Raw genomic sequence first — 26,196 nt, 5'->3', positions numbered from 1 at the left:
GGATCAGGTGTTTGCTTTGAAGAATGTATGTGAGAAATACTTAGAAAAGCAAATGGATTTGTATGTAGCATTTATGGATCTGGAGAAGGCATATGATAGAGTTGATAGAGATGCTCTGTGGAAGGTATTAAGAATATATGGTGTGGGAGGAAAGTTGTTAGAAGCAGTGAAAAGTTTTTATCGAGGATGTAAGGCATGTGTACGTGTAGGAAGAGAGGAAAGTGATTGGTTCTCAGTGAATGTAGGTTTGCGGCAGGGGTGTGTGATGTCTCCATGGTTGTTTAATTTGTTTATGGATGGGGTTGTTAGGGAGGTAAATGCAAGAGTTTTGGAAAGAGGGGCAAGTATGAAGTCTGTTGGGGATGAGAGAGCTTGGGAAGTGAGTCAGTTGTTGTTCGCTGATGATACAGCGCTGGTGGCGGATTCATGTGAGAAACTGCAGAAGCTGGTGACGGAGTTTGGTAAAGTGTGTGGAAGAAGAAAGTTAAGAGTAAATGTCAATAAGAGCAAGGTTATTAGGTACAGTAGGGTTGAGGGTCAAGTCAATTGGGAGGTGAGTTTGAATGGTGAGAGGCTGGAGGAAGTGAAGTGTTTTAGATATCTGGGAGTGGATCTGTCAGCGGATGGAACCATGGAAGCGGAAGTGGATCATAGGGTGGGGGAGGGGGCGAAAATTTTGGGAGCCTTGAAAAATGTGTGGAAGTCGAGAACATTATCCCGGAAAGCAAAAATGGGTATGTTTGAAGGAATAGTAGTTCCAACAATGTTGTATGGTTGCGAGGCGTGGGCTATGGATAGAGTTGTGCGTAGGAGGATGGATGTGCTGGAAATGAGATGTTTGAGGACAATGTGTGGTGTGAGGTGGTTTGATCGAGTAAGTAACGTAAGGGTAAGAGAGATGTGTGGAAATAAAAAGAGCGTGGTTGAGAGAGCAGAAGAGGGTGTTTTGAAGTGGTTTGGGCACATGGAGAGAATGAGTGAGGAAAGATTGACCAAGAGGATATATGTGTCGGAGGTGGAGGGAACGAGGAGAAGAGGGAGACCAAATTGGAGGTGGAAAGATGGAGTGAAAAGGATTTTGTGTGATCGGGGCCTGAACATGCAGGAGGGTGAAAGGAGGGCAAGGAATAGAGTGAATTGGAGCGATGTGGTATACAGGGGTTGACGTGCTGTCAGTGGATTGAATCAAGGCATGTGAAGCGTCTGGGGTAAACCATGGAAAGCTGTGTAGGTATGTATATTTGCGTGTGTGGACGTGTGTATGTACATGTGTATGGGGGGGGTTGGGCCATTTCTTTCGTCTGTTTCCTTGCGCTACCTCGCAAACGCGGGAGACAGCGACAAAGTATAAAAAAAAAAAAAAAAAAAAAAAAAAAATATATATATATATATATATATATATATATATATATATATATATATATATATATATATATATATATATACAAGGTTAAACAGGGGGACTTAACCAGCGCAAGAATCTCCCCAAAATTATCACAGTAATCTTAATTACATAACAATAATATGGCAACGTTGGCCGTGCCGTCGGTACAGATTAGTTACAGACCAAAAGGCACGAAAAAAAATATTCTCTCTCTCTCTCTCTCTCTCTCTCTCTCTCTCTCTCTCTCTCTCTCTCTCTCTCTCCACCTGTCACCTTAACCTGTATATCCCACAGACGGGAGAAGATGCACGCCGAGGAAGCCACTCCCACAGATATTTTCCCCCCTTCCCCCCATCAGGTTAACCCCCTCCTCCACCACGCAACCCCACTAGGCCAGTCCCCTCCCCCACAACCTCACTGGGCCAGCACCCCCACCTCATAACCTACCACACACACAGCCCAAGAGCAACCATGAAGCTATTTCCAACCTCTTTGGCCACTGAACACCACCTCTGACGTCAAGGCCATCCCAACTGTCTGGGATAACCTCCTTCCACCTCACCAACCCACCCCATACTCCCTCCACCCTAATGAATACAACCCCACATCACTCCCTCCTCCACCACCCGCCCTCCACACTAGCCCATCTGGACCAACCCCACAGCTCCACACCAACCCACCACAACCAACCCCCACCACATCTCTCACCCCACCATCAACCAACCTCACATACACCCAGCAAAATCCTCTTTATACAAAAATTCTCCCAGACACCCACCTCGCCCCACACCAACCACCACCGCTACCCGACACAACTCTCCCCCTCCAACCCCTCCTCACCCCCAACCGTCCCAACTTCCCCTCAGCGCAACAAGTGCGGGAAGGGCGGGATATTTTGGGATGACAATACACCCACGTAAACTTTCGACCCTGCTTGCCCAGTCTTAAGGAAGACAGGAACGATGAAAACAACACCTCGGGATAACTGATAACACGTGATAAGGGACGATGCTGCATGTGGAGAAAGATTAGCACAATCTGGAACTTGGTGTAGACAGCGGGTGTGTATAAAAATAGTTCTGGAAACAAGTGAAACACGAAACCTTGACTCCGAAATTGGCTGAAGGTGAGTCACATGGGGAAGTGCGTGAGCTAATGAGTCTGATGGAGGAGAGAGGAGAGAAGCAGGAGGAGGAGGAAGAGGAGGGGAGGAGGAGGAGGAAAAAGTTGGAGGCGTGGGGAAGTTGGGGAGGTTCTGGTTGTACAAGGAAGAAGCTGGGGAGGTTAGGGTTGTTGTGGGAGGAGTTGGGGGAGCTGGTGTGGAGTGTGGGGAGGATGGGGTGGTGTGAGGATGAGTAGGGGGGGATTGGGAAGGTTGGGGTGGTGAAGAAAACTTAAGAGTGGTATGAGGTTGATGATCGGGAGGTTGGGGTGGAGGAAGGGATGAATTTTGTGAGGAAGAGGGAGTTGTGTGGCTAAAGTGGGGAGGTTAAGGTGGCATGGCAGAGGTTCTGGGGAGGTTACGGTGGTATGGGGAGACGCTGGAGTAGTACTGGTGAGAACATGAGAAGGATGGGGTGGTGAGGGAGACGCTGGGAAGATTAGTATGGTGTGGGGGAGAAGTTTGGATGGTTGGGGAGAATCTAGGGAAGGTTGGGGAGGTGTGGGAAAGAAGCTTGGAAGGTTGGGGAGAATCTAGGGAAGGTTGGGGAGGTGTGGGGGAGAGAAACTTGTAAGGTTGGGAAAGAAGCTGAGGAGGCCGGAGTGGTATGAGTCAGGAAGACGCTGTAAGCACTGGTTAAACACGCACAGGCATAGGAAGGCAGGATGGAAACTTTACAGACGACAGAAAACAGGTGCAAAACGGAGCAGTGAAGCATTAACACTGCAGGCGAGGAGTGGCAAGAGTCACTGCACAGTAGAAACAGTGAAGTCAGTTGAGAATAGTCGATGACGCACTTTGTGTTAAGTCACTCTCTCTCTCTCTCTCTCTCTCTCTCTCTCTCTCTCTCTCTCTCTCTCTCTCTCTCTCTCTTCCCGCCTTGGACGTGTCTCTCACCTACCGCTGCTGGCAGCACACACACACAAACACACACCCTGACTCACGCTCTTCACACTAACTCTACCCCATATTCCTCTAACTGCTGCTAATTCTGCTATTCTAAGTATGTCAGTTTACCTCACCACGTCTCTCCTCTTCTTCCTTACCCCCTCTCCCCTCCCACCACCACCAGCGTAAGACAACGCCTTTCATAACGACATTGACCAACAGACTGAAAGTCCCCCAAAATGTTTCCGTCCGCCATTACCTTCAAAATCCGATGTGGTGGAGTAATGTTTTTTAAATCTCAATGCTTTGTAACACCACGACTCGTCACCTCCTTCACGGAGGAGGAGTCTAAGAACTCATCATCTGGCCTCTGCTGGAGTCTCGGAGGCTGGCAAGGAACCAGGCATTCACCTCCATTCCCGAATAATCTTTTTTTTCCTCCCCTCCCTGAAGCTGTCCCAAGTTTTGGCGCCAATTCTCCGCCACACAATGACCGAGATGCCCGAGGGAGGAAGCTCTAGCCCCAGTTTTCTGTGCTCGTTTTCTTCGCCAGTTTTGTTATTCGAAGTGTTTATTGGCAACAGCTGTTCCCGGGGTGCGACACGTCCCAATTTTCCACAGTTTACGGCCGTGTGTTCCTGTGAGTAATAGCCACCACATCTATATTTTCTGTATGATTTTCCAGAGTTTGCACACGCCAGCCAGTCTCCTGAAAAATCGCCAAGTGATATTTATCGAATGTAAATAAAGTAATACTTACGGGAGTATGAAGAATTATCAAGTAATATTATGTGTTATTTAGTATTACTAAGACCCGTTGAAAGAATGGAGACAATGTCCCTGTGTATATAAAGGAGCCATGACCATTGGCGCGCGCTGGTTTAATCGTGATCCATATGAGGCTACACCATCAGGGACGGAGCTGCGTGTCACGGGGTCCAACGTATGTACATCGATGGCTGGCTCTGCTTCCTCTTACAACGTCACGGTTGCCAACTCTTACAAAGCCACGGTTGTCAACTTACAACGCTACGGTTGTCAACTTACAACGCTACAGTTGTCAACTCTTACAACGCGAAGTGCCAACTCTCACAACACCACGTTGCTAACTCTTACAACGCTACGGTTGTCAAATCTTACAACGCAAAGTTGCCAACTCTTACAACGCCACGGTTGTCAACTCTTACAACGCCACGGTTGTCAACTTACAACGCTACGGTTGTCAACTCTTACACGCGAAGTGCCACTCTCACAACGCCATGTTGCCAACTCGTACAACGCTACGTTGTCAACTCTTAAAACGCTACGGTTGTCAACTCTTACAACGCTACGGGTGTCAACTCTTACAACGCTACGGTTGCCAACTCACAACGCTACGGTTGTCAACTCTTACAACGCCACGGTTGTCAACTTACAACGCCACGGTTGTCAACTCGTACAACGCTACGTTGTTAACTCTTTCAACACTGCCAACTCGTACAACGCTACGTTACTAACCTGTACAACGCTATGTACCGAACTCGTTCAACGCTAAGATTGCCAACTAGAAAAGCGCTATGGTTGCCAACTCTTGAAACACCAGTTGCCACTTTTACAACACTCGAGTTGCCAACTCGTACAATACTACGGTTGTCTACTCTTACAACACTGCGGTTGCCAACATGTACAACGCTATGTTGCCAGTTCTTACAGCTCTGGATGTCAAATCTTACATTGTGGTTGCCATGTCTTACAACGCTAGTTGCCAGCATTTACAACACTGTTGCCAACTCTTACAATGCAAGGGGCCAAATCTTTTAACAAGAGTGGTATTGCCATATCTTACAAAAGCTATTTGCCAACTCTAACAAAGGATGGTTGTCATGTCTTCCAACACTGGGCTACTCTTACAACGGTGGGCCAGCCAACTCTTACATAGCTGGTTGCCAACTTTTATCCCTCTGGATTGCCATCTTATAAAACATTGGTTGGCAACTCATAAAGCACGGGGGATACCAACTCTTACAAGTCTGCGGCTGCCAACTCTGTTTTTTTGCCTACGTGTCTCACCCCCTTGTTTTTGCCGTTCCATCAGCCACACGATGAGGCAAAGATCTACAATTATCATCATGACGGTGGCAACCTTCAAGGAAATATCAGATGTCGAGGGTAAAGCATGAATGTAACATGTATCTCACATCTCGTTTTGTAAAACATGCACACGCGTATAAAACAAGTCCATTAATGATAATAATAATAATAATAATAATAATAATAAAAGCTCAAAGGCCCAGTCCTCTGTTCTTAACGCTACCTCGCTAACGCGGGAAATGGCGAATAGTACGAAAAAAAAAAAAATAATAATGATAATAATAATAATAATATAATAATTATAATAATAATAATGATAATTATAATAATAATTAGTAATAATAATTGGTCCATTAATATTAATGATAATAACAATTGGTCCATTAATAATAATAATAATAATAATAATAATAATAATAATAATAATAATAACTGGCGTTTGATGTTTGCCAAGGGAAGGTTTACTCATTTCAAAACATTACTCGAAGGTGACCATGATCGGATAAACAAGTTTTTTACTTGACCTAATTCCGGACATACCATTAATGCATTCAAGAGTATATTGATATAGACGATATGAAACACCGGATACAATTGTGCACTGTGGTGGCCTTCCGCTTTGCTGTAGACTCTTTGATGTTAATTTTGCTCCAGCGGTAAAGTCTCTGAAATGGCATGTTCTTCAGCAGAACAATACTTAATGAACATCTATAGAAAGTCCCTGTTGATCATTCTTACGCAGAGAATGTGTGTGTCTGACTTCCCATCATTTTACCGTCAATATCCTTCATTTTCTTGAATTTTTATTCCATTCGTTTATCCGTGCACTGTCCTGGACGCCGGCCATGAGCATGTTTCCCGCCAACTCCTCCCAAACATGCCGCCTTCTACGACGCAATAGCCTTCTTACTCTATACCTTTTTTTTTTTTCTACTAATTCTAAGGCAGCGTTTGGTTCCATGACTTGTGTCCTCATCTGCCTTATCACCGTTGGTGCTATGCTCCCTCCTCCATCCCACCCCTAGCCAAGGAGCCCCACGAAAGCGCGCGCGCGCCCCCCTCCACCTGTCAGGGTAACGGACCCCACCACCCCGGCCGCTCGCTGACAAGCTAGCCATCAGCCTCGCCCTACCGCCATCAACCCCAGGCCAAATCAGGCAAGGGAAGGCTACTCTTAATTAATCCCTCGTGCTTTACGACACTTAACGGATCCTTGAGTACGACGGGCTGGGGCCTGTGTCCCTCACAGTTGCTAAGGGCAGCTTAAAAAGCCGAGCCATTCGTCATCTTTCGCTCCAGCACACGGGCACAGGCAAATGAGGAAGGCTACGCGCTGCTTGCCCAGCCCCAGTGGTGATATCTCATTATGATTCTCTCTCTCTCTCTCTCTCTCTCTCTCTCTCTCTCTCTCTCTCTCTCTCTCTCTCTCTCTCTGCTTCACACAGACACAGAGACACACACACATGACCAGCAATTTGATACGTCCGATATCTCGCCCCCTCCCTCTCCCAGAGCGAGGCTGCTCCGCGACGCGACGGTAGATTACCATATCGGTCGGCGGCCAAGATAACCCGGGAACTAACTGCTCTAGACATGATATCAGGCCTGGGGGGACGCACCCATGACTTTAAAGTGTATCGTACTACAAAAGGGAGTCGCGTCACCCATCACGGGGTTAGAAACATGACACAGTCCGTGGCACACTACACACCAGGTACTCTACTACACACTTGGCCCTCCACACACAGCACGCCCTCCACACACACCAGACCCTCCACACCCACCGAGTCCTTCCCCGTACGTACGTATAAGGTAACAAACGCAGGCGTCTGCAGCAGGCATCAGCAGCCCTTCCTGGAGACGGCGTGACGAGGGGTTAACCCGACAAAACACACCCACTTTACCAGTAGAGGGAGCGGTATGGACTCCTGGAGACCACCATAATAGTTTAATGCATCAAAATTTAGCGATTTGTGGCCAACAAACTGCTACACAGAGCGAGTTTAGGAGAATGAGTGAACCTGTCGCTAGATAAAGATGTGACAGCACAATGTACCATACACATGGTCGCATAAATTACAATAAAACAAACACAGTCCCTAACGAAATATATTTACTAAGGAACAAAGGTTGCGTAAACAAGTTTCTACACAACTTGCGAATAGTAAGGATCTTAACAATGGTATTAACAATACAGAAATATATAACATTAATTGGCAACTCAAGTGCCAACTGCCGATCCAGAAGCAGCGTTGCTCCAGAAAAATATATATATTTCTCTTTCTACTTTTAAGCCATAAAACCTTGGCTGAGAGCATCCCAGGGTTGTTTGAGTAATCAGGACTACTGTCTCTAGTTTTAAAATAATATTTGAGAGTCAAACAAAGCAAGGAAATTTGCAGTATTCGAGGAGGCAAGTTAAACAAAAACCTCACAACATCAACGTAGAGGGAAAACAGTTTCAAGTGAAGAATTAAATGTCGGATTTTGAATCTGGGTTTATGGGATTATTTTCTCCATTAATGGAGAGAAAAGAGGAAGAAGGAGAGACGAAAACGGTTGGAAGAATCTCTTATCATGAAAAGCTTAGGACGGTTTATGGTAAGGCAACAAGAGGCTGGAGGGGAGGGGGATGATATAGCCAAGGGACACGAACAATGGAGACATTTGGAACCCTGGGAGATAAAGGCCACTGTAACGGAACCTGGCTGGAGGACTCACAAGAGGACTGGCGGAGCTCCGACCAGGGGATCCAACGGTGTGTGTGGAGGGAACTAGGGCTCATGTGGGAGGACATGTGGCAGGCAGCCTCACCATATCAAATGCTCATCACTCAGGGTTTGTGATAGGAAAGTGAAGCGTAACAATTAGGTAATAACTACAAAAAAATACTTTTTTTTTTTTTGGTTCGTTGATGATGTTATTTCCTAAATAACTGTGGCTAAAAAGTAAATGAAAATGGCTATTACTCTCTCGAAACTTTGCTTTTGTGATTAGAACTGATATTTTGACATCTAACTATTTTTTTTTTCAAAACCTTCCACGTAGACTCACTGCTGAGTAGCTGAGTAGCAGAACTTTTCTAGAAGTTTCTAGAGATATACATAGTAGTCAGAGAGGGAGAGGAGAAGTTTCCAGTGATGTAAATAGTAATCACAGAGGAGGAGGAGGAGGAAGACAAATCCAGATTACAATTTCAGAGTTGCAGCTGAGGAGAGGAACCCCCATACTACCATAATCATAAAGACCTCAACGACTTGATCAGTGATCCTGGTCTCACATAGTCCAATGCTGAGCTTCTGACATCTCGGCTCAAGCAGTGGAACTGGTTGGATGAAAGTGTGCAAATCGCATATCAGAGGAAGCGTAACCCAGGGTTTTTTTTTCCCCAGCTTCTTCGCCCGTCGAGATGGACTCTTGCCACAATGTAAACATTCTATTCCAGGCACTCGGAATCGCCTGGAACTCGAACGAGTGGCGCCTCTTTATTGACAGCTCAGAGCCTCAAAGCCGTGCTGCTCCATAACGGGAGTTAAGTACCCGTCTCTTTCTCCTGGCTCACTCGGTGCACCTCAAAGAAGAATACAAGTGTCAAGACCTTGCTAGAAGACGCCTTGAAGTATGATGAGTACAGCTGGGAGGTCATCCTCGGAGATTTCAAAATAGTGGCATTCCTGATGGGTCTCCAAGGCGGTTTTCTCAAGTTTCTCCTGCTGTCTTTGCCTTTGGGAAAGCCAGGACACCGCGACGCACTACCGCAGACAGGCTGGACTGGCCACAGCGGACCGAATTCTCTGTGAGCATTAATAACGTCAAGTGGGAGCCACCGGCGGATCCCGGGAAGGTGTTGATGCCACCACTGCACATACAATCAGGCCTTATGAAACAATATGTCACAGCTCTAGATAAGAAGTCTACAGCCTTCAAGTACCCACAAGACTTCTTCCCCAAGCTGTCTGAGGTAAAGGTCAAAGCCAGTGTCTTCGTCGGACCACAGACAAAGAAGATCCTGTAGGGCAAGGAAATCCCCAAGAAGCTCATGTGGAAGGAGGAAGCATCTTGGTACAGCTTTTGTCGCGGTGGGTCGGGGCTTCGTGGGCAATCACAAGGCCCAAAACTATGTGGAGTTGGTTGAGACTATGGTGAAGAACTAAGGCAAAATGGGCAGCAGGATGTCCCTCAAAAGTCCATCGTATCTTTGACGCTCATCTTGATACATTCAAGGTGAACATGGGAACGTATTTGGAGGATGAAGGCGAGCACTGCCACCAGGATATACTGGACTTTGAACGCCGCTCCCAAGGTACATATAACGAGAACATGTTGGCAGATTATATTTGAGGTCTGACTCGTGAAAGCGATTTACAGTACAATCGTAAATCACGAAAAAACTACTCGCTTCTAAACTTTTGTGATCACTCATGTTTAACATCAGTGTGAATATATGTTAATTTTGATTCACAGGTTTCTGTTCTGGCTTTATGTGCATAAAAATGTGCCAATTCGCCCGTTGTCCGATTAGCAATAGGTGAACTTCAAAATGCCACTATCTTAGCCACAAAAGCAAAGTTTGAAGGGAATAATAGCCCTTAACTACCCAGGAACACAAAATTGTGGTACACAGCGTAATTAAGGTGGTGAAGAGTAGGAGGAGGAAGAAGACAGGTGCACGGCAAGGATCAGGGGGAGTGAATCAGTGAGGCAAAAGGCGACTTTGGGAACAAAACGGTATACAGATTACAGTATCCTATGGTAACGACAGAACAATCGGGGGGAGTAGGGGTAGAGAAGCAATGGATTGTTAGGTGAAAGGTTATATGAAGCGTAGAACAGATGCCATGAAAATGCCGAGAGCAGTTCTCAAGGTAAAGGAATCGAAGACAATTGGAAGATGAGATTAGGACGTCCTGGCAACCTCCAGTAAAGATTAGATTCATCATGGAACAGTTCAGCCTTGAGGTAGTAAAGCAGGGTTAAGAAGGCTAATAATTCAGCGCTGTGTATGCCAGGGCCAACAGATCAAGGGAGGGACAAGGCAGGGGTAAAACAAACAGACAGGAGGCATAAAAAACGGGAATATCAGAATAGGTTGGAGAGCAACACATCCCCGCCACTGCCTCAGGCAGGCCAGGAACCCAAGGGATAACGAGGCTTAAACTGATGGTAACGCGTGCCAATGCAGATGGACCGTTGATGAATGGAAAGGAACTGAAGTTCAAGGACCCAATCAGGGAAAAAACATTCCTCGTGTATTGTTGGGATTCTGGAGAAGAAACTTGCCAAAGACCTGACGTAATTTGTTCAAGAACCAGACGAACTGGTGCGCCCACACGAAATAGGAACTGATGCGCTCACACGAAGCAGGAACTGATGCGCTCACAAGAACCAGACGAACTGATGCGCTCACAAGAACCAGACGAACTGATGCGCTCACAAGAACCAGACGAACTGATGCGCTCACAAGAACTAGACGAACTGATGCGCTCACAAGAATCAGACGAACTGATGCGCTCACAAGAACCAGACGAACTGATGCGCTCACAAGAACCAGATGAACTGATGCGCTCACAAGAACCAGACGAACTGGTGCGCTCACACGAAAGAGGAACTGATGCGCTCACACGAAACAGGAACTGATGCACTCACAAGAACCAGACGAACTGATGCGCTCACACGAAGCAGGAACTAATGCGCTCACAAGAACCAGACCCAAAGGAAATGATGCGCTCACAAGAACCAGAAGAACTGACTCGCTCACAAGAACCAGAGGAGCCGACACCCCAATATTACTAAAGGTTATACTCATACATAGTGACATGGAAATTGAAAACGTCCTCTACGATACACCAGTTGGTCAAAACGATCAAGTAATGATTATATTTGATGACGGAGTTGATGAAGACATGATCATCGGGGGTTGGAGTGGAGAACAAGTTCATAGGGGATAAAATCGAGGAAGGTCCACAAGATGTGTCAGATCCGAACCACTGCTTTGTGAATACGAACTGGGGGAAATGAAGTTGTACAGTCAACACGTAGATAAATCTCATGGAAGGTTCTCTGTGAACCCTGCTATGAAGAAGATGGAGCATGGGGGGGGGCCTCCTGTCATCGTATAGTGAGGGGGTTAGAAAATGGGGATATGATTTAATGAAAGATGTCAGAGAGCATAAGATACACGTGATGTACAATGGACGAGTCTTCTGAAGGACATGAGCCAGCCTGTGTATGAAAGGTGTGAGTGGGGGAGGAACGAATCTCGGAATGTGGGGAAGGATCAGAGAAGGAATAGAGTTGTGTGTTAATACAAAACTTTACCATAAAGCTATCAGGCCTTCCACACACACACACACACACACACACATACACACACACACACACATACCTGGTCCTCCACACACCAACCCCCTCCACGCACCTAACCCTCCACACACCAGGCCCTACAAGCACCAGGCCCTCCACACACCAGGCCCTACAAGCACCTAACCCTCCACACACCAGGCCCTACAAGCACCTAACCCTCCACATACCAGGCCTTACAAGCACCTAACCCTCCACACACCAGGCCCTACAAGCACCAGGCCCTCCACACACCAGGCCCTACAAGCACCTAACCCTCCACATACCAGGCCTTACAAGCACCTAACCCTCCACACACCAGGCCCTACAAGCACCAGGCCCTCCACACACCAGGCCCTACAAGCACCTAACCCTCCATATACCAGGCCTTACAAGCACCTAACCCTCCACACACCAGGCCCTACAAGCACCTAACCCTCCACACACCAGGCCCTACAAGCACTTAACCCTCCACATACCAGGCCCTACAAGCACTTAACCCTCCACATACCAGGCCTTTACAAGCACCTAGCCCTCCACACACCAGGCAGGGCTGGGGGAAACTAAGGAATCGATCATGAGAAGACGCAACAGTTGGAAGAAACATTTCTAAAGTTCCAGTCATGAACAAATGGACCAAAGCCAGTGAGGAAGAGATGCCATCCGACACTATACGTTGGAGAAAACGTTAAGAAATTAAGCTGAGGGAGCGTGATGAAGCCGTCCCATGCAAAACTCCCTCTCGCTGTACAGAAATAGTTACGCACGTACACACCCATCACCGGCAGGCCTCCCGGCCCACACCCACCCACCCCAACCCATCACCACCTGATGAAGACTTTCATCCACCCCCTCCTCCTCCTCCCCCGGTCACCCAGCACACATTGTGTGTGTGTGTGTGTGTGTGTGTTCCCTATCCTCTCTCCTCTCCACCCCCACCTCTCCCCGTCATTTCCATGCCCCCTCTCCCTCCTCCTCCCTCCCCCGCACCACCTGTGTGACCAGCGTCTCTCTCTCTCTCTCTCTCTCTCTCTCTCTCTCTCTCTCTCTCTCTCTCTCTTTCTCTCTCTCTCTCTCTCTCTCTCTCTCTCTCTCTCTCTCTCTCTCTCTCTCTCTCTCTCTCTCTCTCTCGTGTGCGCGCTTTCCTCATAAGGGGAACCTGATCGTACGTGCACGCCGTCAGCGACCCAGCGGCAGTCGCGGAGCAGGACACCTCCCTCTCTCTCTCTCTCTCTCTCTCTCTCTCTCTCTCTCTCTCTCTCTCTCTCTCTCTATCTATATATCTATCTATCTATCTATCTATCTCTCTTCTCCCCCCACACCCCACCTCCCCCACAGATCAATATCGGAGTTTCGTAGACAATGTTTATACGACCTGAGGAGGGAGGGAGGGAAAGCAAGGCAGAATGTGGTCAATGCTAAGTGTCGCAACTCCATTCCTCCTCCGTCAGTGTGTGTGTGTGTGTGTGTGTGTGTGTGTGTGTGTGTGTGTGTGTGTGTGTGTGTGTGTTGATAATACGACGATCACACTCGTTCGTGATCATTTCACGACAAGGACATCATCATCGCACTTCAGTACGGGAGTTCAGAGAGTTTTCTTTTCCTGAAACTTTACAACCACACAACAGGTTACACGAAGGCTATCCAGGTGTAAACAATTCACAAAGTTCCACTAGAGGCTATCCATAACCTCAAGTGTAAACAATTCACAAAGTTCACACGGAGGCTATCCATAACCTCATCAGGTGTAAACAATTCATAAAGTTCACGAAGGCTATCCATAGCTTCACAGGTGTAAACAATTCACAAAGTTTCACACGGAGGCTATCCATAACCTCATCAGGTGTAAACAATTCATAAAGTTTCACGAAGGCTATCCATAACTTCACCAGGTGTAAACAACTCTCAAAGTTTCAGTTCCCAACCTGAGCACCAAGGCTTGTAAACTCCCTCTTACCGCCAAATACATAAATACTAATAAACAATGCATTTCTATGTTGCCTTCCAATACAACAACACTAAGACCTTAAAGAAAACGCAGGCAAAGGATCAGAAAACTGGGAGTGTTTACACCATACATACGCAAGGTATGTCAAACTTATATAAATTGGCCAGTTAGGTAAAACAGTAAGTGAGAGATGCTACTGGCACCGTCATTCAATACGCAGAGGTGACCCCAGTAATGCTATTTGCTAAGCATTAGCGGAAAAAAAAGGCGATCACCCTGTAGACACTTGATAATCCAGTCACATTTATATCTCTCATCGGATTCTGTAAGCCATAATGGTATTGAATGTGTCTTGATCATAGCGTCGGTAAATGGAATGTGGAGGACAAGTCAGTCATCGAAGTCCGACTCCTCTCCTCCCTCTTGGCCGTGCTGGCTCTCTTGCTTCAAGAGGTGTGTGGTTGTCGCAGGGAGAAGGAGGGAGGGAGGAAGAAGGAGGATGAGGGAGGTTGTTGGAAGTCTGGTATCTTGGTTGAGAGAGAGAGAGAGAGAGAGAGAGAGAGAGAGAGAGAGAGAGAGAGAGAGAGAGAGAGAGAGAGAGAGAGAGAGAGAGAGAGAGAAGTGTATGCGAATGTTGCTCTGGTGGAATACGGGCGGAGGAGTTCGGTGTCTTCTTGATGTCGCTTGTGTTTTAAGATGGATCATGTTCAGTGGCGTTCTAAGAGGTTGCGGCGTTTGCTTTTTTGATTTACTTACTTAATTCTGACTACTTACGAAGAAGGGCTCTTGCCAAGAAGTAAGGCTAGCGCGTAGCGTCCACCGCAGGGGAAAAAAAATTATAGGGTTACAAACATCGAGTCTCACGAATTAGGTGTCGTCAAGTGTCAGGTGTGAGAGGTGGAGAGATTGTACGTTCAGTGTAGAGAGTGTATAACCTTCATGAATAATGTTGTATAACATTCAGTGTGTGGTCTCCACTGTACGGTCGGTTCGTCTTGCCTCGAGCGTGGCTCGCACGTCCTTAAAACTGCTCGACTCCCTCAGTTCCCTTATCTATCGCTAATGGACCGCTGGGCTGAGGCATATACCACGCTACAACCCCAGGGTTGTGGATGGTGTCGCTACAACCCGGGGGTTGTGGGTGGTGCTGGAGTCTGTCTGAGTGTCTATGCCTTCCCGCGCGAGTGTTGGGTGCATGATGTGCTGGCGTGTGTGAGCGGAGGTTGCATCATATGACCCAGGGCTGTTGTTCGCAAATGGAAGCGAGCGAGTCGCAACTTGGAGGCAACTGGTGTTACATCTGATAGTGAGGCCTGTCCGCTGTTTGGTGAGGGGTGTGATGGGGTGGGAGGAGAAGGTTGCTGTCGACACACCGGGCTGATGTGGGAGGGTGAGTGGTGGGGTCGTCGGGTGTGTGGGGAGGGAAGGGATATTACAGCAAGCGAGCAATTGCAGGTGGGTACTGATGGTGAAAATGCCACCTCCCTAGCCAGTGGTAAACAAAAAATAAGGATGTAAAGTAACCGTGTGAAATGCCTGGGTCTGGCACACACACTCCGCCACTGCTGGTGGGGATAGCTCGTGGCTGTGCTCCGCGCGGGAGCGGAGTAAGTTGGACTCCTTTAGAAAAGGAGAAAGTCGTCGACGATGGTGCACATCGACCTATGGCTTAAAGTCAGGATAACAGTCATAGGAAGATCGACCATCGTTCCTCATACACCTGAACTGAGGAATTCTCTTCCTGTTTTCGTCTTTTCCTCGTCTCGTGACCTTTCTAACCTTTGAGTCATGTCTGAAATAATATATATATTCTCCTAACTCTAATTCATTCTCACCCGAGACAGGCATGACTGGAGCAGGTTTTACCCGAGCCATGGTGTTTCCTATGTTATATATATATATATATATATATATATATATATATATATATATCATACTAACCTCCAACAGCCAGGATCGAATCCGGGACTCCTGCGTAGGAGGAGGGAGCACTACTGCTAAGCTATGATCACCCCCAAATATATATATATATATATATATATATATATATATATATATATATATATATATACTTTACCTTCCCGCGTCAGCACGCCCTTCAATGGGGCTCCAGCGCTCAGGAAGCCGGCCACTTCCACCAAACGGAACCTATTTATGTCTATCTATCTATAACGCCTGTTCCCTCCAGGAACTTTCATCTAGAAAGTGGCCACGGCAATAGAGCCTCCATAAGTAGTGATCTCCAGCGCCACTTCTTAGCCTTTAGTGCCTCACCCTTAACAGGCCACTGGTCGAGGACGACTCTCCAGCGCAATGTTCGCCGAGGCTCACACTGCGCGCGAGCGAGAAAGCATAACGCGTTCATGTCATGGGGTCGTAGTTTCACACCGGTGGTCTTTTAAGACTGAGAGGCGCGGTTGTGCAGTGCGGTGCGTTACGTCTTGTGTGAGTGGCGCTACGCGAAGCAGAGGTGGGCATCTTATGTCTACTTGGCGCGCGCGGGATGGGGTGGGGGGCGGATGGTAGGATGAGAAGGGCTGGGAGTATCAGAGAGAGAGAGAGAGAGAAAGAGAGAGAGAGAGAGAGAGAGAGAGAGAGAGAGAGAGAGAGAGAGAGAGAGAGAGAGAGAGAGAGAGATTGTGTGTGTGTGTGTGTGTGTGTGTGTGTGTGTGTGTGTGTGTGTATGTGTGTGTGTGTATTCAAGCGTAGGGACAGCATGTAGCGTGTGCGCGCGGGCGTCACACATACCCTCCTCTTCTGCTGTGTGCCCAACCCACCCCCGTGACCCCCTGTGGTAGGCCGGGAGGGAGGTGTCTGGCCTAAGCCTCCTCCGCCACCACCACCACACAACCTTGATCGTAATCATACATGTCTTGTGTGATAATTCTTCAGTCCATTCCTCTCGTGCTGGTCCTCGGTGGCGAGGCGTAGAAAACTGCGTTGGGTCTCATGCGTTTCTTGACCTGACCCTTCCCCCCCCTACCCACACACACACACACACACACACATACACACACACAAACACACACCCGCTCCCCCCCTACCCAAAAGGCCTCATCTGAACCACCACCCTCCCTCCCCCCCCCATTTCCCCCTTTTACCTGACGCTACCAAAAGGCTTTATCTGACCCCTCACCCACCCACCCATCGTCCTCCTCCCATTTTACGTGATCCGCCCCCTCAAAAAAAAAAGGCTTCATCTGACCCCCCTCTTTTTTACCTGACACCCCCCCCCAAAAAAAAATGGCTTCATATTCCCCCCCCCCCCCAACCACCTTCCCCTTTACCTGACACCCTCCCTCCCCCCTAAAAAAAAGGGGCCTCATCTGACCCCTCCCCTTCCCTTAACAGTACGTGACCCATAAATCCTTAAGTTGACTCCCAAGAACCTTCACCTGACCTTTGTGACCTTTGGCACGGCCGTCTCGCCGCCGCGCTGACCCACTTTCTCCTCTCCCTCCCAAATCCTGCCTCCTCTCCCAGGGTACACTGCGCACCTCTCTCCCTCCCTCTCTCTCTCTCTCTCTCTCTCTCTCTCTCTCTCTCTCTCTCTCTCTCTCTCTCTCTCTCTCCCTGCAGCCCGCGTCTCTCCCTCCGGCTCTCTACATCCATCACACACACACACACACACACACACACACACACACACACACTCCCCTTCCCGCGCCAGTAACATAACCGTTAACACACAGTTGTCTCCGTCGTCGCTCTTACCCACCCCCCGCCCGCACACTCCATCACTCACGCCATCAATACTTTTCGCTCTGTTTTCTTCTTCCTTCCTTCCTTCACATATTACTAATTAACCTCACCACATCCATGTCCCTCACTACATACATTACCATCTCAACATTCTATTTATTGTCTCATATCTCTTTGTTTTTTCTTCCCCTTACACCATGTCTCCTTCAAATCCTACGATGTCATTTCTTCTATCATCCACTCCTTATCCTCTCTCACCGTGCGTCGTCCACGTCATACATTGGTACAGAGGCAAAGACATTCGTGTCTTGAGCCTGCTGCTCCCAGTGTCGTGTGTGTGTGTGTGTGTGTGTGTGTGTGTGTGTGTGCGTGACACCAGCACACGACAGCGCGCTGCCTCAGCTTAGGCTGCCAGTTTTAAAGCACATTACTTTCCACTCTGGCCTGGCTAATGCTTCACACACACACACACAAACTCAGCAAACATTGAGTGTATACAGGTACACAAGTGAGTATGAGGCACACTCCAGGGTGTGTGAGGTCCTATTCTACACAATCACTATATATATATATATATTTTTTTTTTCTTTCTTTCATACTATTCGCCATTTCCCGCATTAGCGAGGTAGCGTTAAGAACAGAGGACTGGGCCTTAGAGGGAATATCCTCACCTCATATGTAAGTTAGGTCTCAGAGGTGGCGCGAAAATTTACAGTTGGGTTCGCACGAACATGGATGGTTAGAGTTACAAATGTCTGGTTTACAGAGGTGGGATGAAGACGATCCCATGTGCTCGGGGAAACAGATAAATGCACAGTGCCTGATGGTTCAGTACCCGTACGTATATATGGGAGGGAGAGTGAGTATAGCTGGTTCCTGATGACGGGCTGTGGGTCCCTTGTTGCTGCAACACCACACACACTAGCTAGGCTCAGGGAGGCCTCCAGAACAGCTTATCACACGTGCACGACTCCCTCCCTCTCCCCCGACCTACCTCAGCACCACCAGCGTGCCTCACTCACACACACACTACCACGGTACACAAGCCAGAAGCTTCTCCATCATGGCTAAGAATGTTTTCGGACCACTAAGCGACTTTTGGGTTCTATCCAAAGGCTGGCTTCTACTGACACTAACCTACTAACAACTTCTTCCTTGCTAACCATCTTAAGCATGATTATACTTAACGTTGTCCAACTCACCTACAGTGTTTAACCTCGTCCAGACCGAGGTTAGAGAGACACGAAGAGATGGTAGACCAGAGCCTTACTCCAGGACCACACCTCCCAGCCGCTGGACCTAATAACCTATACTCGCCCCTGTGAACCCCTCACAATACCCAATGGTTCTTTCACGCCCCCACCTTCCTCTTTCATAAACACGTCTCGTTGCTATAAACTCTCTTGTGCATTCTCTCTCTAACATCATCTTTACTTTTCAGTGCTTTCCTCACAACAATCACCACTTTTACTGTAAGTGACGAGGCAAAAGCTTCACTACTTTTACCTTCAGTGACAAAGTTAAAAATGCCTGATCCATAAGCCTAGCTCTTGTGGAAATCCAATACGCTCAACTCCCATTCTTAATTCTCTGTGACTCTTCTATATCTTATAGTCTGTGCCCTACGCTTGATACATGACTATGTTCACTATGCTTCTTGCACTGTTCATCATCTCTGGTTTCAGTACAAAGACAAAAAAAGATCGCGTCCATCCATACCTCACAACACTTCTAACACATTCACCAACTTCCAACCCTCCCATACGGCCAATTCTTGCTGTGGAGTGTTAGTGTGAGCCATTATTCGTTTCGTAGTTGTACTTCTCTACAAACTGAGAGAAATTCAATAAAATAGCAACTCAAAATCTAATCAAAATACTTTATTATACATATCTAATGTGAAAGGTTTCAGCGACTGATGTGTTTTCAATGTAACACAAATGATAAATGGTTTATGATCATAATGAATAAATATATAACTACTTAAAATATCTACATAATTATCCATGTTAAGATTAGCTCCCAGGTTTCACAACTACCTCTGCCATAAGATACCTATTATCAAAAACTCCGTCATTTCCACTAGTCTCAAAACACTGTAGACAAACTGTGCAATAACATAAACATGATAGGCATAGCCATCACATTCTCCGTTCTATCATTACCCAGAGAAACCTCACATTATTTATAACATAATTTAAGCGTCACAATAAATTTTTCTTATGAGCCGTTCATTCTCATTCTACATGGGCTGCAGTCGCACTAGTTTGGAATATACCTTCCATCTTTCACTAGGCCGAAGTGGAATAAGCAAACCTTCCACTTCATCAATTCGCTTGTTACCACCTCCCATCAACCATCCTCTCCCAACCACTGTGATGTTCCTTTCCCTCAATCTATTCTACCCCTTACTCTCGTGTCCTGCCTTCAACGCTGCTGCTGCTTTCCATAGCTTCCTTGGGAAGGGCCAATCATACGAGGGTTAACCGTTATATCCTTCTTTCCTAATACAGCAAGGCTGTGGAATTCTCTCTCTTCCTTGTTTTATCTTTTCCTCTTCCTATAACCTCTCCACCTTCAAGACTCGGCTTCTGCAAATGCCTGTTGAACTCGAATCATTTCTTCCCGCGTCCCGTTTTCTATCATCTTGCCTTTCATCTAAGATGTCCATGACTTAGCACGTTTTTGCCCGTGACATCTCGGTTAGTATAATAATAATAATAATAATTAATGATAATTAATAATTTTAATTACAATAATGACAAAATAATAATAATAATAATAATAATAATAATAATAATAATAAAACTGACGCGTACATTTTGATTCGCTTTAAGTTCTCCAGATAATAAGACTAATAAACCCTATGAAGAAATAACAGTCCAGGAATATATGTATATTGACTACATATCATCATAGCTGATCACAGAACAGCTTAACTGTTAAATTGCCCCCGAAAGTCACTCCTTACTATGGCTCCTACTAATTTCACTTCAAAGTATTTTTTTGGCTTTGAAAGCGTAACACCTTCACATAACTCAACCGTAAAAAAAAAGTCTACATAAAATTCGGCTGTTAAAAACTTAAACTTTTAAAACTACTCGGCTTTTAGGAAAAAAACAAACTAAGTTATACAAGCTGTTAGTGTAAAAATATAAAACCTTAGTACAACACGGCCATAAAAACTTAAAATATACAAGCTGCTGCTAGAGTGTAAAACCTTATTATCTTAAGCTTATGATATACAACGACCTTTATTTTACATCGATCCCTCACAACTTCCACGACTATGGCCCATTTGGCTATGCAAGCAGCATTCCCCCAACCCCCCAATCGCTCCTTCCCTTTTAAACCCTTTTCCCATAATTCTTAGTCTTCCCTGAATGAACGATACTGACTACCTCTCCCTCTTGTCATGCGAACGCTCGTTTCACTTCCGTACCGTTTACGACACTAGCAATGCACTTTCTACCTCATTCATTCCCGTATTTACGATGCTGACTTTACAGCTGGTAGTAATACTACATTTAGGTGCGCCTAACACACGATTGCGTGCGGTCGAGGTCACATGGTGTCGCTTCCTGTAGTCCTGACGCATTTTTATCACTCTCACCCCAAAGGCAGTGGCCCCCCCTCCTCATCCATCCCTGCCATCCCATGTAGGCCTACCTACTTCTCCCCACGACTCTCAAAAGTTCGTGGAGTCCGGAGTCCACCGCCCTACATTTATCCTAACACAGATCGCTCAACCACAGTTTGTCTGTGATCTACTAAGTTGAGTAATCGTTTTCTTATCCGCCGTACGTAGAAAGACGTTAAGTGGAGTCATGACTGGAGTATTATATGATTAAAGAGCAACCTGGCTACTCTCCTCGCCTCCTGGTTGGCTAAGTCGTGGTTACTCCCTCCCATCGACCGGGAGACGAGCACCCAGCCAGCCACCCAGCCAACCGACCCACGTTTGGGTCGTCATGTATATTGCTGCCGGCGCCGATGCCCAACGTCTCGTACAGCAACCACCTTATTCACGTGTGTATGTCTACCAACCTGTTTTTTTTAGTGATGTAAAATGGTGACGTCACGTTCGAGAGCACTCAGTAAAACCTGAACTATTTGCTGCACTTCTTTATTCTTTCGTAAGGGATATCGTTTTCTCGCAAGAAATTACTGACAGTTTGGGAGCTTGTGTCGTTGGATTCTGCGAGGGGTTGGTCCATCACGTCCTTCAGAAAGTAACTATATATCGTTTCGGAAGGTTCTCGTTGTGCTTCGTGGAAAAACAATTGCGTTTTCCTGGCTGACTGAACGCACAAGTTCCACCTGGGCGTCGCCAAGGGCATATCTTCGGTTGGTATCTCTTCAAAGTGAGTAAATTACCCCCAAAGAAATGTTTGTACGTGTCTACTGTTGAACAACAACACCTGCGATCCCTCAGCCAACAGTGGTCAACAGGGCGGTGGAAGGAAGTATGACAGTGGAGCCAATACGTGGATACGGGCGAGAGTACCAGAGCAACAAAGCACAGTACGACCCACCATGACATGGGTGGAGTGAGTGTCAAGGACGCGCTCGATTTGTCACGTACACACGATTGTAGTGGGAGGGCAGCAGCCTCTTTACCCCCCTCTCTACAGCAGGCTGGGTCATAGAAGGGTACTTGTGTCATAAGAGAATACCAACCAGTTCTTATGAATGAAGGGAGGAGGTACTTTCAAGGATTCAGAGAATAATAAATGTCCAATTTTTCGACCTCGATGCCCATACTTAAAAGTGAAAGTAACCAATGAATTTTGTAAAAAAAAAAAATTTCATTGATAATTGTTACAGTAGCTAAAGTTTTGAATATTTCGTAGAATTGTTTTGTGAAGACGACGAAATGAGTCTTGACAAAAGCATAACCCTACCGAACTTCTAACATTCATCACCAACATTTGCATTGGCAGATGAACATTAATTTATAACGCTTCTTGCAAGAAATATTTGCCCAAGCTGAACTTTTGCATATGAAAAGACTTACGAGGCTTTCTCTTAACGTTATGTTTTTCCTGAGTTAATCTGGCTTTTAAATGTTCATCATACCTCGTACCTTTGCCTCAGAAGATTAGCTGGGTCCTAAGAAATATGATTAATTTCCTTAAAAATAAAGACGAAGTTATCAAATGGAATTCCTACACCGACACTCTAAAGGTCTTTAGCTATACGGATATAACTGTTTAGAGTAGTAATTTCCTGAATCACTAGAAACAGAGTAAATGACATTGGTTACATATAATGTAAGTGGATTACATCTGTTCCGGAGGAGGAGGATTGCGTATTGAGATTCAAAGTGTCACAGACTTTGTCTATTTCTTGGACAAACGCAGAGACGTCGTCGTCAGAGATTGGTTCACTGAGGGCCGGGGGGCCCTTGGGTATTCCACATGATGCGTTCCTCTGGTTCAACTGAACATGTCCTACCGCTCTATTGCCACTGACGTCACGGTATTTCCACACCGTTCAGCCTGACAGCTATATGACGTAGGAGTATGTTTATGTGATTACACTGATTGGACGTATCAAGGATTTTCTTCATATCAAGATTGTCAGGCATGAGTTTCTGAGTATCCTGAGTGGCCACACGTAACACTTATCCTATAACATTATATTTATTTCATATTTACGCCAGGGATGGTTTGTGGGAATGATAAGAATGAGACAACGTGATGCTTATATATATATATATATATATATATATATATATATATATATATATATATATATATATATATATATATATATAAGCACAAGAAACATGCTTGTTACGGGAATATATATATATATATATATATATATATATATATATATATATTTTTTTTTTTTTTTTCATACTATTCGCTATTTCCCGCGATAGCGAGGTAGCGTTAAGAACAGAGGACTGGGCCTTTGAGGGAATATCCTCACCTGGACCTCTTCTCTGTTCCTTCTTTTGGAAAATTAAAAAAAAAAAAAAAAACGAGAGGGGAGGATTTCCAGCCCCCCGCTCCCTTCCCTTTTAGTCGCCTTCTACGACACGCAGGGAATACGTGGGAAGTATTCTTTCTCCCCTATCCCCAGGGATATATATATATATATATATATATATATATATATATATATATATATATATATATATATATATATATATATTCCCGTAACAAGCATGTTTCTTGTGCATAACTAAAAACCATATTCTGACATCACATATTTGGTGCCATCACTTAACCATATATTTCACGGTGATAATGAAATGTTGCAATTGACTAACCCATCTACCAGAAGTACTTAAAGTTATGTAAAACTTTTAATTACTCAATTATCAGATTAACGTGTATGAAAATTTGGAACTATAGTTTTACAGATCAAAAACATGGATGGCGAAGATTATTACTAGTTGTATAAGCTCGCTCCATCTTGAATCTTAAGAGGATGGATTTCAGTTTATCTTTTCTAATATGCTTTCAAAACTTGGACTGAGTTTGCCATGGATGGCCCACTGAATATACAGAAAACTGATGAGTGTAATTTTCAGAAACAAGAACACACACTGGTGTTGTAGCAGCCTACACAAGCACCTGAGATTGAGTTAGTGAGGGACAAAGAAGAAAAACAATGCAGGTTAGTTACCCATAGAAATATGAAAGGCATTCCTACTAGAACAAAGTTCCTGTTATATATAATTATAACAATGACTAATAATTAAGGTGATTCACAGTTTATAAATAATAATGGTAATGAATAATAATGATAATAATAATTCTCTATCCACTTACCTGTTATCAGTTCCTACCCACTTACATGATTGGATTTCCATGAGCTTCCATATTGGAGTATGTGCTCTTTAGCCTCTCACTGTGCCCACTGATTCATCTAGCAAGACTAACTTCTCCATTCACATCCTTCACTCGTACACAAAAGAGACTCAGTCGTTCACAATCAATAACCATCCTTATCTGAAATGCCAATTCGCTCTGCATCTCCTCTCTGCGTTCAACTTTTGCCTTACCACCGCCAGTTCACTACCACTTTGTCCACCTGCCATTTGTCGCACATGGCCATACGTATATCTTTAATAATTAAGATTTTTCCCTCCTTGCGCCTTTCTAAATTCTCTCTTCGCTCGACTATCTCACATTATTATTCTTCCTCTCTCTGCTCTCTCCAAGAGTCTAACTGTACCGCGTTCAGTTATTCTTGCACAGCCCTCTGGTCTGGTCTTGCCCAGGAAAAAGTTAGGTTTCACGTCCATATATGTTGTTATCAAGGGCTGGGACGGACGCTACCCTGAGGTTTTATGACCCATGACATAATCTAGTCTCTCAGCCATTCACCAGAAATCTTGGGAGTCTCAGTTTCCCTGCAACCATCGTTTGTAACCACAAACGCTGGTTGCTGTCCGTCACACATACCTAAAACTTTTTTTTTTCTTTTACATTTAAGTCCTGGGGAGGATTTTTAGATATTCTTCTCGCTTCCCTTTTTTGAAGTCTTCCTTTTTCTTATTCCGCTCTCTCTCTCTCTCTCTCTCTCTCTCTCTCTCTCTCTCTCTCTCTCTCTCTCTCTCTCTCTCTCTCGGCCTCAAACCCCCCACTCTACCAGTACCCCAGTCCGTATATCATCATTCCCAGCAGTTCTGTGCTGGGTATAATTCTTTCTCATACGTTGACCGTCACAAAGACGGCTGTCCAGCAACCCCATGCTCCACGTACACACACAACACACACCCGGCTTAGGGTAGGTAGGGTGTGTGTGTCTGTGTACACACATGGGAGTAAAGACATGGTACATATATTTAAGGATGAGAGACAAGGCAGCACGAGTGCAAAGCTCTCTCTCTCTACCCTTCATTCATAAATAGTATAATCACCCACACACCTCCGTTCTAAATCTATTTACCTCCTTCCAAAATAGCTTCTACCCTCGTAGAATCACCTCATTCTTCGTCTAGGTTACCCTAATTTTTTTCTAACTTCCAACTTTTTTTTTATATATAGCTATAGTTTACGCTTTCGTTCTTTAATCCATCAATGGCTTCTAAATAATTCAACTTTTTTTTTCTCTGAAAAATTCTAAGTAACGTATTTGATCTCGAAGCCTCCATAGTACTTAGAAGTAAGTCAGTTTTTCGTATAAATTCTCATGGATGATGTCTCATAATTTCTTTCGTTATAGCCTCGTTTTCTCTTACTTCACTGTTAATTTCATTCAGCTCAAACGTTTCAAGCCATCCATCTCATCTGGCTGTCCTACATATTACTACTATCCAACCATCTAATCTGGCTGACCTACATATTACTAAGCATATCATAAAAAGAATCTTGACACACCTCCACCAACCCCATCATTGACTTCAAATCATTTTCTTTTCTAACCTAAAACACATGATGTACCATGTCCTCTTTCAGTCTTTCCCTCTTACACTGATGGCCAGCCTTCCCACTGATGCAACAACATACTATACAATTCTCCTTTCACGGTTCATTTCCACTTGGGACCTTCTACTTGCCCTTTGTATCATTTCACTCCCTCACCCGCCTATCCAATCATGCCACATGCAGAGCTTCTGTCATGGATAATCCACTTTTCTCCACTGCTCTGTACTTGTACACCATAAAAAAAGGTAATATTCTACACCAGTACATGAATCGCATGCAGCTACTACATGTTACACCCGACTACTCCTGATTT

The 26,196-nt window shown here is 45.5% G+C and overlaps 1 long non-coding RNA gene across 1 annotated transcript in view; it reads right to left on the bottom strand.

Annotated features, from left to right (window-relative positions):
• LOC139750774 (uncharacterized) overlaps positions 1-26,196 on the bottom strand; it is a 133,294-nt gene that overhangs the window by 103,167 nt on the left and 3,931 nt on the right. The window lies entirely within an intron of this gene.

This window comes from Panulirus ornatus, chromosome 10 (genome assembly GCF_036320965.1).
Source record: "Panulirus ornatus isolate Po-2019 chromosome 10, ASM3632096v1, whole genome shotgun sequence".
Lineage (NCBI taxonomy): Eukaryota > Metazoa > Arthropoda > Malacostraca > Decapoda > Palinuridae > Panulirus > Panulirus ornatus.
This window is presented reverse-complemented; position numbering and strand designations above follow the sequence as displayed.